This window comes from Chiloscyllium punctatum, chromosome 28 (assembly GCF_047496795.1).
Source record: "Chiloscyllium punctatum isolate Juve2018m chromosome 28, sChiPun1.3, whole genome shotgun sequence".
Taxonomy (NCBI): domain Eukaryota; kingdom Metazoa; phylum Chordata; class Chondrichthyes; order Orectolobiformes; family Hemiscylliidae; genus Chiloscyllium; species Chiloscyllium punctatum.
In genome coordinates, this window is record NC_092766.1 from 52,314,409 (window position 1) to 52,324,080 (window position 9,672).

Genomic DNA, 9,672 nt, shown 5'->3' on the forward strand with positions numbered 1-9,672 from the left:
CCTCACACTTACTGTGTCACTATCACCCTGGCCACCTCACACTCCCTGCGTCACTATCACCCTGACCACCTCACACTTACTAAGTCACTATCACCCTGACTCCATCACACTTAAAGCATCACTATCACCCTGACCCCATCACAATTACTGCGTCACTATCCCCTGATCCCATCACACTTACTGTGTCACTATCTCCCTGATCCCCTCACACTTACTCCGTCACTATCACCCTGACTCCCTCACACTTACTGCGTCACTATCACAGTGATACCCTCACACCTACAGCATCACTATCACCCTGATACCCTCACACTTACTGCGTCATTATCACCCTGGCCACCTCATACTTAGTGCGCCATATCTGCCTGATCCCATCACACTTAATGCATCACTATCACCCTGACCCTATCAAACTCAATTCGTCACTATCACCCTGATCCCCTCAGACTTACTGTGTCATTATCACCCTGGCCATTAGTGTCCCATCTTAAGTACATCTGTAGGAAGTGCACCCAACTATCGCTCCTCCAAGACTGTGTTAGGGAACTGGAGTGGGAGCTGGATGAACGTTGGATCACTCAGGAGGCAGAGGATGGGATAGGTTAGAGTTACAGTGAAGTGTTACTGTTAGGCATGGAGAGAGCTGGGTGACTGCTTGAAGGGGAAAAAACAGTCAGTGGAGGGATCCCCTGTGGTCATTCCCCTGAAAAACATGTACACCATTTTGGATTCTGTTGAGGGGGACAACTTACCAGGGGTATGCAGTGGGTCCCAGGTCTCTGGCACAGGGCCTGTCCCTGTTGCACAGAAGGGAAGGAGGGAAAGGAGGAGAGGGTTAGTCATTGGGGACTCAATAGTTAGAGGCTCAGATAGAAGGTTTGTTGGGAACGAAAGAGACTCACGATTGGTATGTTGCCTCCCAGGTGACAGGGTCTGTGATGTCTCAGATCGTATCTTTGGGGAGAGAGGATGACCAGCCTCAAGTCGTGGTCCATGTAGGTACCAACGACATAGGTAGAAAGGGGGATAGAGATATAAGGCAGGATTTCAGGGAGCTAGGGTGGAAGCTGAGAGCAGGAACAAACAGAGTTGTTATCTCTGGTTTGTTGCCGGTGCCACGTGATAGTGAGGCAAGGAATAGGGAGAGATATCAGCTGAACATGTGGCTGCAAGGATGGTGCAGGAGGGAAGGTTTCAGGGACTTGGATAATTGGGGCTCATTCTGGGGAAGGTGAGATTTGAGTCGTCATTATCTCCAGGTTTAGTACCAGGAGACTGGAGGATTGCAAATGTTGTGCCATTGTTTAAGAAGGGTAGTAGAGATGACCCAGGTAATTATAGACCAGTGAGCCTTACTTCGGTTATCGGAAAGGCTTTGGAAAGGATTATAAGAGATAAGATTTATAATCATCTCGCAAGCAACAATTTAATTTCAGGTATTCAACATGGTTTCGTCAAGGGCAGGTCGTGACGACCTCAGTGAGTTTTTTGAGAAGGTGACCAAGCATGTGGATGAGGGTAGGTCAGGTGACGTGGTGTATATGGACTTCAGTAAAGCCTTTGATAAGGTTCCACATGGTAGGCTGTTGGAGAAAATGCAGAGGCATGGGATTGAGGGTGATTTAGCAGTTTGGATTAGAAACTGGCTTTCTGAAAGAAGGCAGCGAGTGGTGGTTGATGGAAAATATTCAGCCTGGAGTCCGGTTACTAGTGGTGTGCCACAAGGATCTGTTTTGGGACCACTGCTGTTTGTCATTTTTATAAATGACTTTGATGCAGGCATAGGTGGGTAGATTAGTAAGTTTGCAGATGACACTAAACTCGGTGGAGTAGTGGACAGTTTGGAAGAAGGTGCGGAAGAGATTTACCAGGATGTTGCCTGGTCTGGAGGGAAGGTTTTATGAGGAAAGGCTGAGAGACTTGGGTCTGTTCTCATTAGAAAGAAGAAGACTAAGAGGTGATTTGATTGAGACATACAGGATGATCAGAGGATTAGATAGGGTACATAGTGAGAGTCTCCTCTCCTTCCCACCCTACTACTTCCTCCCTCCCCGTGCCTCCCTTTCTCTTGCCTCCTCTCTTTATCCTCCCTCCGCTCTCATTTCCCTCCCTCCTTCCCCCTTCTCCCACCTCCTCTCCTCCCTTCACGCTCCTCCCCTTGCCACCCTCTTCCTAGCCCTCCTCCCCCCCACTGCTCCCTCCTTCCCACCCCCTCTCCTCCCCTCCTCAACCCCCTCCTTCACCCCTCCTCTCCTTCCCCTCTCCTCACCATCTCTCCTTCCCCCTCCTCACCCCCTCTCATTCCCCCCTCCTCACCCCCTCTCCTTCCCCCCTCCTCACCTTTCCCCCTCCTCACCCCTCTCCTTCATCCCTCCTCCCTTTGTCCTCCTCCCTCTTCTATCCTCCCCCAACTCTTCTCTCCCACCACCTCCCCCTCTGCTGAACCCCGTCCTCCCCCTCTCCTTCCCCTTCTCCTTTACCCCTCTACACCCTCTCCTCCTTCAACAGGCCCCACTCCTTCCCCCTCCCAGGTCTCTCCTCCCACCTCTGTCCTCTTTCCACTCTCCTCAACTTGCCCCTCTCCTCTTGCCTCTCATCCTCCCCTCTCCTTACCCCGCCTCTCCTTCCCCCTTTCCCCCCACACCTTCCCCTCCTGTCCTTCGTCCCTTCTCCTTTCCCCCTCCTCTCCTACTTCCCTTCTCCTTCCCCCTCCTCTCCTACCCCCTTCTCCACCCCCTCCTTCCCTCCTCCTTCCTCCCTTCTCCTTCCCCACCTCCTCTCCTTCCCCCTTTTCCTTCCCCCTCCTCTCCTTCCCCCTTCTCCTTCCCCACTCCTCTCCTTCCGCTTCTCCTCCACATCCTCTCCTTCCCCTCTTCTCCTTCCCCCTCCTCTCCTATGCCCCTTCTCTTCCCCCTCCTTCCCCACCTCCTCCTCCCTTTTCCAAATCCCCCTCCTTTCCCCCTCCTTCCTCACTCCTCCCACCCCTTCCCCCCTCCTACCTCCACTCATTTCCCTCTCGTTCCCTCTTCCCTCACTCTTTCTCCCTCTCTCCTTTCACCCCTCTCCTTGCCCCATCTCCTACCCCTCCTCCTTATCCCTCTCCTTTCACCCGTCTCCATTCCTCCCTCTCATTTCTGCTCCCCTTCCCCTCCTCCTCACCCCTCATTCCCCTCTCCTTCCCCAACCGTCTCCTTCCCCCACTCCTTTACCCCTCTTTCCTTTACCCATCTCTCCTTTCACCCTCTCCGCCTCCTCCCACTCCTTTCCCCCTTCAACATCCTCCCTCCTCTCCTGCCCACCCTCCCACCCCACTCTTCTTTGCACCCTGCCTTCCTCCCCCCACTCCCCACCTCCCTCCTTCCAAATGACTTCTCCCTATCCTTCTCCCCGCCCTCCTCCATCGCCTCCTTCCACCCTTCCCCCATTTCTTTCTCCCCCCTCTCCTCCCTCCCCATCTCCTTCTCCCCCCTCTCCTCCCTTCCTCCCTCTCCTTCTCCTCCCGCCTCCTTCTCCTGCCCTCCTCCCTTCCCCCTCTCCTTCTCCCCACCTCCTTTTCCCCTCCACCCTTTCCCCCCTCCTCCTTTACCCCCTCTCCTTCACCCCATCCTCCCCTCCCCTCCTTTCCCCCTCCCCTCCTTCCAACACTCCTTTCCCCCTCTCCTCCTTCCCCCCACCTTATCCCCCTCCTTCCTTCCCCCCTCTCCTCCTCTCCTTCTCCCTCTCCTTCCCCATCCTCTCCTTCCCCCCTCCTTCCCCCTTCTCCTCCTTCCCTCCTCTCCTCCCTCCCCCTTCAATTCCTCCCTCCCTGCTTCACCCCCTCTCCATCTCCCTGCCCCCTTCTACCTCCCCCTTTCCCCCTCTCCTTCTCTCCCCTTTCCTTCTCCACCTCCTCCCTTCCCCTCCTTCTCCCCCCTCCTCCCTTCCCCCTCCTTCTCCCCCCTCCTCCCTTCCCCCCTCCCCCCCTCCATTCCCCCAGGGGTAAATGCTTTCTGACTGCCCCCTACCCGAAGGGTTTATTTTCTGAGAGAGGGGCTGGTCAATCACTCAATGGTAGGGAGTTACTCCCAGATCCTGTCTCTTGCCCTTCCCTCCCTCCCTGTGTATCACCTGCCCCCTCCAGCTGGCTCTCTGATACACCGGGAGGGGGGGGTGCGGGGGAAACAAGATAATGAAACAAGATTTGGGCTGTTTCTCCATGAACTATTCACAATGAACCTCCCACCGGTACAGTCCCCTCTCTCCTTAACTCCTTCTCTCACTCTCCTTCACTCCTTCCCTCGCTCTGTCTCCTGTTGTTCTCTCTCTGTCTCCTACTCTCCCTTTTCTCTCTCTGTCCGTCCCCTACTCTCTCTGTCTCCTTCCCTCTCTAATTGTCTGTCTCCCTCTCTCATCCCGTCCTCCTCTCCCTGTCCCTATCTCCCTCTCCATCTCTCTGCTCAGCTTCCTCCTGCTGTCGAGAATCGATTGCTGTCTCTCTCTCTCTCTCCATTCCCCCATGTTCTGATTGAAATACCCTCCCCTCCCTCCCTCCCATTTAAAGTGTGTTCCCATCTCCCCGCCCTTTCCTGTAGACATTAGCCCCGTCACTATCACATTGTGGGAGGAGGGGGAGAAGAGGTGGAGGAGGTCTGGGCTGGGGAAAGGAGGGATGATTCACCCACTATCAGACCATCAGCAAACAGAGACTGGCCCCTGTAGACAGGCTCCTGTGATGTGTAAGGGGCAACCCGCAGGCTGAGGTGCGCACAGCAAGATCCCACAGATAGCCAGGTGTGGGACTGCTGAGGGATTCCCTGTACACTCTGACAGAACCGTCCCCACCCACCCACACTGTCTCCGGAACCACCCCAAACACCCCCATCCCCTCATACACATGCACAGAGAGGGGCTGACAGTGGAATTCTGCACAGCAGGATCCCACCAGCCCATGCTGAGGGACACTGTGAGGGTGTCTGTACCTTCACAGTCCAATGGGGTGAAGTAACCAATGGGGTGAAAGGGGAGCACCGAGAGATGCAGCTGAGCTGCATAAATCAGAATGTAACCCTCAGATCGGGGTGCTCACTCATTAGGCACCCGTTCTTGCAAGGACATATCAATAAAATGTGCTGCTTCAGAATTTGACTCGGACTGGAATTTATGAAAATGTGAGTTCTGTTTCTCACACAACTCAGAGATAATTGGGCAACATCAACACACGGGTTTACACACCGAGCAAATCCTTTCAGGTGCTGTCTTTCACAACAACAGAGACAGACCTGCCATTAGATAGCAACTTTTTACTCAAGGATACAATCTGTGGGAGTAACCGGATAATCTATTATTTCCTTTAAAAAAATCATAGAATCAATCCAGTGTGGGAACAGGCCCTTCGGCCCAACAAGTCCACACTGAACCTCCAAAGAGCAACCCGCCCACTGAACTGTTTTCAGTAAAAGGCAATTGATCCCAGGTCACTGCAGAGTGTAAGAATCTGATGCCTTTCCCTCAGTATCCTCCTCCAATCCCTGGGAGGATCTGCTCCTACACCATGTTCCATCCTAACTGCTGACTGTGTTAGATACATTAATACATCAGAGCTGGGCAGGGGTGCTTTTAAATCTGGGATCTTGCTGTGTAACTTGCCTTCAAAATGCCCTCGCATTCCCTTTCAAGTAACTTTTCCTTCTTTTATCCCGATGAACGTTTGTTGGGAAAGATGCAACGTGAAGATCCAAAATGTTCAGGCCGAGGGAAGCCTTGGACAAGCTCCAGAGGGAGACGTGGTTCTGAGGCCTGAGGCCTGGTCGACAGGCTGCATCCCATGGTGGCCGACATAAATTGTGTGTTTATTTACCCTGAGATTTAATCTCCTCTAGGGGGGACCCTGGGTTTTAGGGGCCTCTGGTTAACTGGCTTCTGTTGGATTGTGGCCCTGTCATTTTTAAAACAGGTTTGAAACCTGGGGTTAAAGTATGTCAATCCCCAGGATCTGAGAGGCAGGACTTCCCGAGGGGGAAATTAAAGCTCAAATGATGTGACCCTCTCTAAAGACTTGTCATAAAGTCGGAGTAATGTGGGTTATAGAGAGGGCAGGATGAGAAAATTCAACAGTGAGAGAAAGAGAGTGAGAGGGAATGAGTGAAAAATTGAGAGAGTGGGGAAACAGAAGGGGAGAGAGAGGGAGAGGCATTTTGAGATTGTGAAATCGCTGCAATGTTTGATTCTGGGGTGACAGGAAATAATTAAACTGAAGCAGCATCACAGAGGGGGAAAATGATCAGAGTAATGAGCTGCTGCTGCATTGTTGCATGTGGGATCTTGCTGTGCACCAGCTGTCCCAATGCTATCACTGCAGGCAGTAAGGGGTTTAATCAACTAATCCGTCATTTCAAATTTTTCCAAGGCTTTAGCATGAAAACTCCGCTCATTGCTCAATATGTTTGTGTTTGGATGTTGCTGAGAGATTGTCTGTGTGACTGAGATGGGATCTTGCTATGCTATTACTCTGTATGATTTTCCTCCTTTGCCTTTCAACTAATGCTGTCTCTTTCCTCCCAAGGGATCTCGCTGGCCCTTTGAAGATTCAAAAAGAGAAACGTTAAGTTCAGGAGACCTTTGAACAAGAGCTTTCTCCAGAGGGGACACGGTCCTGAGGCCTGAGGCCTGGTCGACAGGCTGCATCCCTTAGGGGCCCTCGTGAGTTGTGTGTTTATTTACCCCGAGGTTTAATCTCCTCTGGGGGACCCTGGGTTTTAGGGATCTCTGATTAACTGGCTCCTGTCGGATTGGGGCTCTCTGGTGTTTTTAAAACACGTTTGAAGCCTGGGGTTAAAGTAACTGGGGCCTTGGGATTTGACACAAACACATCAATCCCCAGTGAGAGTCTGACAGACAGGACTCCCCAAGGAGGGAATTAAAACCTTAAATGAGAAACTCCCTCCAAAGATTTGTTCTAATGTCAGAGTAATGTGGGATGTGTACAGGCCTAGGTGATCAAATGTGATAATCGCATCAATAAAATGCATGTTGGCCATTTCAATTCAATTCCCTGAGTATCAGGGAGGGGATCTCTCTCTTTCTCTGTCCCCTCTCTCGAACCCTCTCCAGATTTATTTATTGATTTTTCAAACAAATAAAACCGTCCCACACACAGCACTGTGACTCGTGGGTATTTGAAGTGGGGGAGATGGATATATTTTGTAGCACAAGGTGATTGTTTCTGAGACAACGGGGTAAAAACACACAAGATACAGACAGAGAGAGAGTGAGTGTGGGAAGGAGGGAGCGATAGAGGGATAAGATGTGTCTTTGTAGCTGACTGTCAGCAAACAGAGCCCAGGCCCTGGAGACAGGTTTCTGTGATGTGTAAGGGGCAACCCGCAGGCTGAGAGGTGCACAGCAAGATCCCGTAGGCAGCTGGGTGAGGGAACACTGAGGGATTTCCTGTACACACTGACAGAACACTTCCCACCCATTCACATGATCTACAGAACCGTCCCCAAACACATCCATCAACACACACACACACACACATAGACATATACTCACACACACGCACGCACGCGCGCACACACGCACACACACACACACACACACACGGACTGACAGTGGAATTCTGCACAGCAGGATCCCACCAGCCCATGCTGAGGGACACTGTGAGGGTGTCTGTACCTTCACAGTCCACATTCAGAACCACCCCCAACCCTCTGGTCTGAATTTGGAAAGTGTGGCCCACTGCTACTGGAAAGGAAAAGGATGAAGGCTGTTCTCGCACTGCAAGATCCCACAGACTGCAATGTGGAAACAGGCCTCCCTGTTAAGTTACCAACAAATGCTAACCTCCCCCATTTCAACTCCAGGGCTGGATGGAGAGACAGGAAAATTCAGCCCTTTCCTGACCCTCTCCCGTCACCCTCAGCTCCTCAATAAGCTACGTTCGAGTGGCGCCTGCACCTTCCATTGAACCCTCACTGCCCCGTGGTCCTGTCCAAAACACAGATACAGCCGTCCAATGATCACAAAGCCTCACACAGGCTCAGGACTCCCAACCTACCCATCCTCCCCACACCCCAACACAATCCCCCAGAATGGGCTAAAGTTGTAATGCAGGGAACACCGCACAGCAAGATCCCACATGGAGTTTCACTGCGTTCCAATAGGAACACATCACACCCCACACAGTTAGAAACCAGAGGCTGCACCATCTCTGTGTGTATCTCTCTGTCTGTCTCGTTCTCTCTATCCCAGGCTGCCATCTTCACTCACGGGCTGGGAACGATTTCTTCTGCACTTTCAATGTACAATGTGTGAACACTGGAGACCTCCCAACACCCCACCCCCAGCCCTTGTGCCTATTCACTGCCCCCACATCACCCAGCCCCCTCCCCACTCCAGCCCTCTGATCCCACTCCCATCCTTCCCTTTCCATGCTCTCCCTCTCTCCATCTCTCTTTCCCCACACTCTCTCCGATTCCAGCCTCTGTCTCTGAAATGTGGTTGCTCCCGTCATTTTGTAATCCTGACCCGTCACATCGCAGCCTTGAGGGTTTAAAATGATGGGACGGTCTGGAGAGATTGAGGGGGTCAGGGGGCAGACCCAGAGTCAGGAATGGTGATGGAGAGAGGGAACAAGAGAGACAGAGAGAGGAAGGCAGAAAGAAAGACCCAGACTATGAATAGATAGAAAGGGAGGGAGACCCAGACTGAGGGAGGTGCACAGAGAAGGAGATGGATAGAGCAAGAGAGAGACACAGAGAGAGAGAGACAGAGAGAGGAAGGCAGAAAGAAAGACCCAGACTATGGACAGAGAGAAAGGGAGGGAGACCCAGACTGAGGGAGTTGCAGAGAGTAGGAGATGGACAGAGCGAGAGAGAGAGAGAGAGAGACAAGGAAAATGTAAAATCCAAGCGTCTGTAAACTACATTTTTACACAGAGCCACTTGTTGCAATGTGGGAGACTCTGCAGGTGATTTGAGACACAGCAAGATCCCACAAGTAGCAGTGTGACTGCAGACAGATTGTGTGTTTCACTGTCGCTGGTTAAGGGATCAAAGATCCTGCTGTTTGACAAATTCAAACCACTTCCCTCTCTCTCTCTCTCTTGCTGCCTCAGTCTCTGTCTCCACCCTTCTCAATCTCTAATTGTTTTCTGTCTCTCTGATTTAATCGTGTACATGGTAATATTTATTTCATCTTTTAAAAGACAGCAGTGTTCATATTTGACAATATTCCCTTTTATAATCCGGGGCACTGTTTCCCAACAGTGTCTGTGCCAGTAATGCTGTGGGCCATTGACACACAGGGAGATTCCACAGGGTATTCCCTTCCTGTTCCTGAATGTGCTCAAATCCCACTTTTCTATCCAACAAGAGACTGTGGATTTCTTTGAGACTTTTTAAAAAAAAATCACTCCCTCTATCCCAGAATTTAATTTTGTGGATGATACTTTCGAGAAGGAAGTGATTGGAGCTGGGCGGTGATGGGATATTGGAGAGTCCCGTTCTCGCCCCACTCCCCCAGATCCTGTCTCCCTTTCCCAGCCCATCTACAAAGTCACATCTTATCTGTCTATCCCCCTCCTTCCCACTCTCTCTCTCTCTCTCTCTGTGGATCTTGTGTTCTTTTACCCCTTTGTCTCAAAAACAATCACCTTGTGCTGCAAAATATTTCCTTCTTCCCCACTTCAAATAC